This window comes from Tuber melanosporum (genome assembly GCF_000151645.1).
Source record: "Tuber melanosporum whole genome shotgun sequence assembly, scaffold_6, strain Mel28".
Taxonomy (NCBI): domain Eukaryota; kingdom Fungi; phylum Ascomycota; class Pezizomycetes; order Pezizales; family Tuberaceae; genus Tuber; species Tuber melanosporum.
The window spans coordinates 1,568,856-1,580,227 of record NW_003299106.1 but is presented as its reverse complement, the minus strand read 5'-3'; positions in this window follow the sequence as shown (position 1 = coordinate 1,580,227).

Genomic DNA, 11,372 nt, shown 5'->3' with positions numbered 1-11,372 from the left:
CTAGTGGAGTGACTTCCTGTGAGTGAATAGGAAGTCATCCAAAGAAAGTCTATCGGTTGGATATGGAGTTACAAAGGATTGGAATCAAAGGACCTACAATGGTTGTAATGACGACCACCTTTGCTGATATAGCCATGGATAACACTGATTATTTTATCAATGGCAAAGACAATTGGAGCCAACTCAGTTCAACTTAAGAACCAGGCTATAAGTCTAAAGACTCTGCTAATTGAGATATTACTATTGGGGACAGTACATTTCCTAAGAAATATCGTAATTACCGAAGAGGGTGTGATGGTTTTCAGGGTCCACAGGTATTCGCACCTTGGAAGAAAACTCGACGTTGCAAATTACGATTAAAGAAGTACATAGTTGTATGATAAATAGATGTAGTCCGCGAACACTCAGACGTGGAATATCAATATCGAAGTGCCTCCTAAGCTTTAGACATCACCAAGCAACTGAGAACAGACCTTAACAATATAATATTGTTTTTACAATTCTACCCTACTTTACCTTCTTTACTTCGCTCCTAGTAGTCATAAACGAAACGAGCCAAGTCCGAGCCTTTCTAGACAATTTCTGTCTACAAAAACGAATCTCGATTGGCCTAGACAATCTTGAAGTCTATCAGGTTGTCTCCGCCTAACAGTGTATTGTTAGATCTCCTTGTTACCAAGGCTCTCTAATCGGTTACAACTTGCATAGGTTTGATTCACAATTTCAGTAAAGTCATTAATACTATGGTCGGCCTAGATACCCTTGAAGAACTATTCCGAACCAATTCAATTTTCGAACCACCAACTAAGGTTCACTTGCCATCTATCGGTCAAGTGTTTTCTAGTCAATTTGAGCTTTCCGAAGTACAATTTCTGTTACAAGAAGCTTCTTCGTGGTATACCGACCCCAACCAAGTTCCTACGGAGGAACAATTTCAAAGAATATACGAAACTTGGTACTGACCAGAATTCAGTTGGAAACCGTTCCTTGACTGGGATACCAGTGAGGAAAGTTCTCTTAGCAGCAGGTTCTCTGCTACTATACCTCTAGCGTGGAGACTCGGAACTCATCTGAACTCCCATTAACATCTATTTCCTCCTACCGCACGATGCAGCCAGGATACCAAGTGTCCCGCCGCATATTCTACTTAAACCGAAACCTCCCAGAACACGGGCTTCATAGCCCGCTTACGAGAAAAAGAAGCTCACAAATGAGCAAGAGAGATGGTGTAACGATCCCTCTCTGGATAGTTAATGCTTGACGATGGGGAACGATACTTTTCTTCCTGTCTTCTTCTTCCTTCGTCTTACGATAGCTCTAGGCCTCTGCCTACGTTACCGATAGTACAAGACCCTTGTCTTCTACCGGGAACGCCTATCGTAAGTTTTCTCTAACTCTTCTTCGTAAAGCGCCTGCTTGGGCGTAACAATAACGTTGCAACAAAGATAAAGATCGTAAAGTTGTTTTATATTCGTTAAAGTAATAAGTAGGAAAAGTACTTAGAACAAAGCGTGAAGAACCTATCTTCTTCTGCCGCATCGGCCTCCTTATATAGTGTTCTTCCCGCCTTTAGTCATGTGACCTAAAGTGGCCACATGTGCGAAACTAAATCATAACAAACTAGTCATATGACCAAAGTGATCACATGCTCAAAACCCATGACCTCATAGCGAGGTCATGTGCAAAACTCATAAACCAATCATAACGCAATAAACAAGTCATATGACTCGACTGAGTCATATGCACGAAAACCCATGATATCATAATGAGGCCATGTGCAAAACATAAATCATATGCGCCAGGCTTACCTGTAAGGCACACTCATAAGGCATACTCGTCAGGCACATGTCCCATGACTCGTACTTGAGCCATGTGCGAAAGCATCACAAATCCCACACATAACAAATGATATAACCCGAATAGGTCATATGCGTGAAACAATAACATACCTGTGACTCATAACTATGTGTCACATGAAAACCCTTTCCTTGTTAAGCCACATTCGTGACATTAGCTCCCCTCCTCCTAAGCCGGAGTCCCATCAGGCCTTTTCTCCCAGTTTCAATAGTTCCCATCCTGCCGAGGGCATGGTCCTTCTCAGCTTGTGGAACTTTTCGTCGGCCGTCCTCCATCTGACCCTTACGGATTCCAGAGTCAGGTTCACCATTTCGATCATGTGCCACTGATTGTCATTCAGCTGTCGTCGCTCCGTGATCATTTTGCCGTTTGCCCAAATTGTGGCCTTGGCTTGGCCCAGTTGTTCTCGGAGTCTCCGGATCTGCCTGTGTAGGCTCCTGACGTCCGGTTCCGTCTCTGCTGAAGGGTTTTGAGCCCTTCCCTCCCTGGACCGCGTCCTCGTGGCCCATGCCTTTCTGGCATCTTCTCCTTCCAACTCTTTCCTGCTTCCATCTTTCTGCTTGTAGAATCCCGCAGCTATTTTTTGTGCCCTGTGCATCCTGCACCCATTTCTGAAGCATTGTTGCCAATGCTTTAGAACGTTGTCCGGGTGTGGGCTATGCTTTCGCCATTCCCTCGGGAACCATCCTGTGCCTTCTTTATTGCCAAAGTGTGTTTGGCAACTGTCATCGTAGCATACCGTCCATGACATGGCATTATGCTGTCCTTGTCTTTCCCTTTCCTTGAGTTCTTTGTCGGTTGGCCCCATGAATGAGTATTTGGGACTGGTGGGTGTGGTTTGGTGGGGGCTATCGCCCCAGCCCTCGTGTTGCTGCAACGGTGCGGGAGTCTTTCCCTCTCCTTTGTCTTGATTGAACGTGATCGTCACCTGGGCCGGGCTTGCCTGGGTATCGCTGGTGGAAGGTTAAGATGGCATCTTGTGCGTTTTCGAAGTTGTGTGCGAAGTACCAAGTTTTATCGTGTTCAGGAGAATATCCTGTCCAGTTGGCTCGGTATTGGAGGTGACCGTGGAAGAAGCGGGAATCGACTATTTCATCGAGCTTGTATTCTTGTTCTCCATCAAGTTCGATCGGAGGGGGAGGAATAAGTGTTTGTGAAGGAAACTTATTGTCGTTGTGTAGTTCGAGGAGTGAGATGTGGAATGTATTGTGTATTCGCATTGAGTGGGGAAGGTCGAGTTTATAAGCTCGGCTGCCCACTTTTTCCAGTATCGTGAATGGTCCTATTTTGTTGTAGTCCAATTTCTTTGATGGTCGCGTTGTATGAATATTGTGTGGTGTCAGCCATACCATATCTCCTGGTCGTATGTTCGGATCTGGTTTTAGGTACTTATCATATTGTTGCTTCTGTCGTTTTTGTGCTTGACTCATTTCGTATTGTAATGTTTCGTGTAGTTTCCCCATATCGGTTTTATCCGTTATCACATCATTAATCGTATAATATGTGGTCTGACTTTGTGGATGTTGTCCGTAATTTGCGAAGAAGGGTGTGGTGCCAATTGTTTCTTGCTTTCCATTGTTGTATGCGAATTCGGCCATAGATAACAGCTTGTACCAATCATCTTGCTGATAGTTGACATAGGCCCTTAAATATTGTTCAAGTATCGCATTTACCCCCTCTGTGTGTCCATCCGTTTTTGGTTGGAATGCTGTGCTCATTCTGTTTTGTATTCCCATTTCTCCGGTTACTTTCTTCCATAGTCCCGATGTGAACAGTGTTCCACAATTGGTAATGATATTCATTGGGAGGCCGTGAAGTCAAAAGACCTCACAGAAGGATGTTTGTATAAAATCCCACGTGTTGATGTCTTTTCTAACCGGAATGAAATGACTCATATTGGTCAGGCGATCCACCATGACCAAGATGCTATCGCAATTTTCCGATGTTGGTAGGTCCGTGATGAAATCCATAGTAATTGTTTCCCATGGTTGTTCAGGGACTTCGTTTGATTTAAGTAATCCACATTGTGCGTGTTTAGCCATGTTCGTTCTCTGGCATATGTCGCAGTTTTTGACATATCGTTTGACATCTTCGCACAGTCCTGGCCAATAGAATGACCTCCTGATGAATTCCGTGGTTTTAGGCATTCCTCCGTGTCCTGCCGTTCGGATATCATGGTCTTGTCGTATGATGTCTGTCCTTATCTCCCCTTCTTCCGGAATCCATTGTTTTCCATCGTACCACATATTTCCGTCCTTCCATTAGCATAACCCCAGTGCAATTCCTTTCATCTCCTTTTTTCCTTCTTCCAAGGCTTCTCTTATTGCCTGCATTGTTTTGTCTTTCTTGTTTGCGTTCTCAATTCCTCTTTCCTTCTTTGATGTGAATTGGATAACCTCTATTGCCTCGAAGTAGGTTTTTGGTAATAGGGTCCGTGTTTTTTGTTTGATTCTTTCATCTTCTTTCGTTTGTGGTTTGTCGCTTGCAATCCTTGTGAGAGCATCTGGCTTTCCACTTTCTTTGCCTGGTCGTATTGGATTTTGAAGTTGTATTTGCTGAGGTATTCCATCCATCTTATCTGGTGATCATTCAGTTCTTTTGTATTCATGAACGGCACCAGGTTCTTGTGGTCGGTTAGAACTCGGACTGGATGGTCATTGTTCGAAACGTATCTTCTCCATTCTTTTAATGCTTGAACTATTGCTAATAGTTCTTTGTTTGCAACATCATAGTTGCACTCTGCGGGGGTCATTGTCTTGGATTGATAGGACACTGGCCTCTATTTTCCATCGTCAGATTGTTGTGATAGTATGCCTGAGCATACATATTTTGAGGCAACCGTCTCGATCATTGTCCTTCGGTTTGTGTTGAAATGGACTAATATGGGTGCCGATGTTAGATGCGTTCATATTGCATCATATGCTTTTTGTTCCGTTTCTCCCCATTCCCATTTCTTGTCTTTTTTCGTTAGGTTATAGAGTGGTTTTGCAAGCCTGCTAAACCCCTCTATGAACCTCCGATAAAAGTTGCAGAATCCCATAAAGCATTGAACATCTGTCATGTTGTTTGGTTTGGCCCAATCCCATATGGCTGCTGTTTTAACAGGGTCGACCTTGACCCCACTTCGATTGATGATAAATCCAAGGTATTCTGTTTCTTTCTTATGGAATTCGCATATTGTTGGTTTGATCTTCATTCCTGATCCTTGTATTGCCGCCATGATATTGCTGATATCTTTTTAGTGTTGTTGTATGTTTTCCGAGTATATGAGTACATCGTCCAAGTATACGATGCAACATATGTCGAGGTACTTATTAAGTACCTTGTTGATCCATCTCTGGAATTAAGCCGGTGTGTTGGTTAGCCCGAAGGGCATAACCATGTATTCGAACATTCCGTATCTTGAGGCGAATGTAGTCTTCTATTCGTCTCCTGCCTTGATGCGTATATTGTGGTGTGCATCTTTGATGTCGAGTTTAGTGAAGTATTTTGCTGATCTTTGTCTGTCTAGTGCTTCCTCAATCAAGAGTAGTGGATATCAGTCCTTCTTGGTAACCGAATTGAGGGCTCTGTAGTCCATGCAGAGTCTCATTTTTCCGTCTTTCTTTTTGACGAATAGTATTGGGGACCCTCCTGACACGAAAGAGTCTCGGATCCATCCTCTCTTTAGGTTTTGCTCGATGTACTTCCTAAGTTCTTCGAGCTCTGCTTCCCCTAGGAGGTATAACTTCTTATAGGGAATCTCTTTTGTCTTTCACGTTTTTTCATCTTTGTCCAGCTGAATTTCGTGGTCGATTACTGGTCTTCGAGGCAGTAGCTCCGTAGCTTCCTCTTCTTGGAATAGATTGGTGAGTTGGTGATATTCTTCTGGAACCAATTCTTTCCATCCGTTTTTGCTTTGGTATTTCTTGTCCTGGATTGCTAGCTCTGTGCTAATGTTGATTTTTGCTAGAACCGCTTTTTCGTCTTCGTATGTCCATTTGCGAATTCCTGTTGTATCTCCTCTTCGATAATATCGTCCAAAGGCTTGTACTGTGATCTCTTTGATGTCAATTCTTTTTGTTGTATCGAGCTGGTTTTGGTCCGTACTTCCAAATCCCTTGTTTCCTCTTGTGGTTTCTTCCTGTTGATCTACTTCATGCTGATACTCTTTGTTGATTTTTTCGATTATCAACTGTGCGATTCGATCACCTTTCTGGACTTGGTAGTCCTCTTGATCTAGGTTGGCCAGGACCACTTTGATTTCACCGGTATAGTCGACGTCGATCACCCCTGCCATGGTCATGAGTCGGTCTTTGACTGCTAGACCACTCTGGGGTGCTATTCGTCCATAGGTGCCTTCTGGGAGTTCAATGGCTATTCCCATCCCTATCGTTGCCTGCCTGTTGGCCGGTATCTTGGTTCCTTCGTTGGCATATAGGTCATGTCCTGCTGCCCCTTTGGAACCCTTGGTAGGCACTTTTGCCTCTTGGTCCAGTCTTTGTATCCAGACCCTCTTGTCATGCTGCATCTCGGCAAACTTTGCATGCAAAGTTTCTTCCTCCGCTTCTCGTATCGGTATTGAGTAGACCACAGGTGAACTGTTGAGACATTGTGTCGCACATAGTTTGCTTGTAAAGGTCATCTTGTTCTCATTCCAATCGATCGTCGGATTATGCTTCTGTAACCATGGCATCCCTAGGACTATCTCATGGTTCTTCAAATCTGCCACTTGAAAGGTTGCCGTTTCCCTATGGCTGTCAATGTCCATGGGTACTGTCTCCGTATGGGTTATAGGACGCATAGCACTTGGTTTTTCATCCCCTAAGTAGACTTGTCTTACTTTCTTCGCTTGTTTGGTGTGGAAGCCGTATTTGTCGCATATTTCTTTGTCGATGAAGTCTTCAGTGGCCCCGGAGTCGAGCAATGCATATATTGTTGTTTCTTCGCTTTCTCTCTTGTATATCTTCGTTTTGATCATCGCATGATCTCCATCTTCTTCTCCTCTTTGCGTGTGTAGTGCCACGTAGTAGTTCGCTAATTTGATGGGTTTTCCAGGTCCACATCTTGGGTCTCCCAGACTACCGTGTACTGGGGACCCTTGTCGGTTTCCGCCGGTGAATCCTCTGCTATCATTTCGCGGATGTTGCTTCTTTTCTGATTTTGGAGACGATTATTTCCTGCAGCTCTGTTTCCCTGGTATCCATTGTCCGGCCGGCTTCTGCATTCTCGTATCCGATGCCCTGCTTTTCCACACCTTAGCCATAGTTTCCCATTTATCCTTCTGGCGTATTCTTCCTTAGACAGATTCAGAGCAGGCCCTGCTCTTGACTTGTCTAATTCCATTGGTTCGCCTGGTGGTAATGCTCGACTTTCTCCTCGAGGTGCTTGCGGTTTGAAGGTCCCGTCCACATTCCTGGATGATTGGACCACTCTATGTGCTATAGTGTTTCCTGAGTTGCTCCGAACCATGTTTAATTTGCTTTCTTTGTCGATTTCCCATCTTATAAATCATTTGGCTGTCGTATAGCGCAGGTCAGAGATTCCCCATGCCTCTCGGAGTCTCTCACTTCAGTTTCTCAGGAGGATGATGTAGAGAGTCGCATCATCAAACTTGGCCTCGTATTCCCACAGTCGACATTCGTTCCAATTTGCTGAGAATATTTGTTTTCCTTGCTCCAGTTTTTCTAGCTTTCGTCTTGCTGTTTCTTTAGTGTTGGGATCTCCAAATTGTTCAAAGAGTGTCGCCTTGAACTCTTCGTATGTGACCCATTCCCTCTGCTTCCTTCCATCTTGGAAGAGCATGATCCATTGCCCCGCAAGTCCTCTGAGTAGACATTCTACTTATGGAATTTTAATTTCATCTTGGTGATCTCCGTATCTTTTAACGGCAAAATATTGCTCGCATTGCGCTAAGAATATTCATAGCTTATCTTCGGCTCCTTCGTATGTGTCGGGCTCCTTTTCTTTTGGTCGTTGGACATTTCCTTGCTCTGCATTTCGCGTAGCCACAAGAAATGCCTGAAACTGATTTTCAGTCATTCCAAGTATGCTGGTTCCTGGTGCCGGAGTGGCTGGGGCTGGTGGCCCAGATACTGCGGATCCCGACATTCTCTCGGGTGGTGGAGTTCCAGTAGGAGAGCTATCGACTGGTGATCCTTTCTCTGGGGTTACTGGGCTTGCTGCTCTCGAGGGCTCTGCTGAGACGTGATTTAGGGCGTTGCTGAATCCTCCTAGATTAAGATTTTGATCGTTGATGTCAATATCTCCTTCCCTGTCTGGGTTGAAGGATGCTGTCTTGTATTGTTTAGCGTCGCACTAGGTGACGCTTTGTAATGTAACGATCCCTCTCTAGATAGTTAATGCTTGGCGACGGGGAACCATACTTCTCTTCCTGTCTTCTTCTTCCTTCGTCTTACAATAGCTCTAGGCCTCTGCCTACGTTACCGATAGTACAAGACCCTTGTCTTCTACCGCGAATGCCTATCGTAAGCTTTCTCTAACTCTTCTTCGTAAAGCGCCTTCTTTGGCGTAATGATAACGTTGCAACAGAGATAAAGATCGTAAAGGTATTTTATATTCATTAAAGTAACAAGTAGGAAAAGTACTTAGAACAAAGCGTGAAGAACCTATCTTCTTCTGCCGCATCGGCCTCCTTATATAGTGTTCTTCCCGCCTTTAGTCATGTGACCTAAAGTGGTCACATGTGAGAAACTAAATCATAACAAACTAGTCATATGACCAAAGTGATCACATGCTCAAAACCCATGACCTCATAGCGAGGTCATGTGCAAAACTCATAAACCAATCGTAACGCAATAAACAAGTCATATGACTCGACTGAGTCATATGCATGAAACCCATGACCTCATAATGAGGTCATGTGCGAAACATAAATCATATGCACCAGGCTTACCCGTAAGGCACACTCGTAAGGCATACTCGTCAGGCGCATGTCCCATGACTCATACTTGAGCCATGTGCGAAAGCCTCACAAATCCCACACATAACAAATCATATAACCCGAATAGGTCATATGCGTGAAACAATAATATACCTGTGACTCATAACCATGTGTTATGTGAAAACCCTTTCCTCGCTAAGCCACATTCATGACAGATGGCTCAACCTCCTAAGCAGATCCTTCCAGGAGAACCAATGGATACCTTGGGAGATGATCACTCTACAAGTTTCAGTCATTCTTCCTCTCTTCCTCCCGCTCTTCGGAAACCTATTGGAGGACAAGAGGGCAGGACTCACAGTGTCCCTCCGTCCTCAAGAGCCCCTTCTCCCACTTCACAATCTACCACACCACGTCCAAATACCCATGCAACAGACCTCGCAAGACTTGCCCCTAGGGTAGGAATTGTCATAGGTCAAATCCGACAAGACATATCAACCAGTATTGATACTGCCAATATTGTCTTTGACACACTATCAGCAGATTCTCAAGCCAATGCACGAGGACTGATAGCCATCCAGCAACGATTGTTGGAAGGACAAGATATACATGACAATGACATTACTATTATGTTACGTCAGTGTACAATGGTAGAAGCTAATGTCCGAGAGATTCAAGATAGGATTAACAGGGAGATTGCCGCCAAATTGGCTGTACAAGATGCACGACAAGAGCATCACGAAGGGGTAACCACCCAACTGTAGCGAGAAGCTCTAGAATGAGACCTCATCCTGGAATGTGCTTTCCAACAGTTCAGAGCACAACAGACCCAGCAAAATACTGCAATGATAACCTTGATATCCAATTTGGCTGCAAGGCAAGAAAGGGACTCAGAACGGTATAGCGACTTTACCCGTACCATCCAGAAGTATCAAACCCACATATCCGATACCCTATCCCTAGTTCTTAACAAGCTTAAGGCACTGGATAGCAGACAACCAGGTGGTCAGAACGCTATGTTGGAAACAGTCCCAAAAGAATGGGAAGAAACTGTAGAACGGGAAGAACCTGAGGAAATCCCTCCTCGAGACAAAGGGAAACAAAGAGAAGGAGAACCTCCAACCTTTTTAATACCAGGCGGCAACCCAGATGATAAAAGTGATGATGGAGATGACGATGGAAACAGAGGAAAATCTGGAGGAGGACCATCCAGATTCAAACGGGGATTAACCCCTGAACAGCGTGGAACAGCTGATGTACTTGCAGAAGTATTGGCTCAAACAGTTAAACCACCGGCAGACCCGCCCCCCTTTTTCGAAGCAAATACCAGTCAATGCGTTTACCATTAGTTAACCCAATGTGTAGACTACTTCGAACGAAACCCAAGAATCTGGGATAATGATCGAGAACACATCATTTAAGCCTTGGGAAGGACAAAAGGGGATCAGATCAGTCCAATAACTGTATGGTATCGACGCGCAATGGATGTTCTCTGAGGAGAAGAATAAGACCCGGAACTATCTTACTGGACTCGCTTTGAGCACGAATTCACTTGTCGGTACGCCGCTCTTGAAGAAGGATGAAAGGCCATACGGGATATGGAATCTGTGGAGTACAAAAATGATATTCAGACCTTCATGGGGAAAATGCATAATCTGAATCTCCACGCCCGATTAACGGGACCAGCTTGGCGAATAGCATGTAATAGGAAGTTGCCCTCCAAGATTAGGTGGCGACTCTCCTTAAACAAGTATGATACCGATGCCAAATAGGAAAAGGCAGTTCGGGAAGCAGGAAGGGATGAGGAAGAACAACAGGAATGGGATCACCTAGACCGGGACAAATCAAAACCCGTAAGGACATCTTCAGACAAAAAACCTGCGGATAAAATTCAACCAAAGGAAAAAAGGGAGAAACCCTTCATAAAGGGAGGTGGTCCCTACAAGAAAAGAAAATGGGGACCGGAACCCAATAAACCGGTAAAGAAATCTACTAGAACTATGAAGTTAACACACACAAACTTCAAAGCTGCCCATGAAGGAATCACTCAGTCATCGATGAAAGAAAGCGAAATGGCAATTGTACTCATTGTGGTAAGAAAAACCACGACTACAAAACCTGCTAGAGACAAATTCAGGTATCTAGAACAAGGGCAGATGACCACCCATTCAAGACACTAAGGCCTAGAAGGGTGGCAACAGTGAACCGTCCCAGAAAGATTTCTGCCGTACAAGTTCTAAAAGGTAATAAACTCTGGGAACTAGGTGATGACGAAGAGATGACTTAAGTCATCTCATTGGTACCGACAACTACGGTGTTTGGGTAGTCTAGAAGAGACATACTGTCTAGGAATCGAAATCAACTGCAAATTAAGAGGAGGTCGAAGCGAAGAAAACGACCTTGCAATCATGACATAAGTGGGAGTACACGCGTCCTTCTTGCCGCAAGGAAAAGGGGATTAATAAAGAGCAATGTACACATTGGCGGCGCCTCTATGCTTCCCAAGGCAGTGATACAAGCTCAGCCTAATGACCTAACACATGACCGTTAGGGTAGTCAGGTACATGATCTGGATACTGAAAGGTCTCCGATAAAGACCAAAGCCTGGACAGGAAACAGACAGCACCAAGGGTTC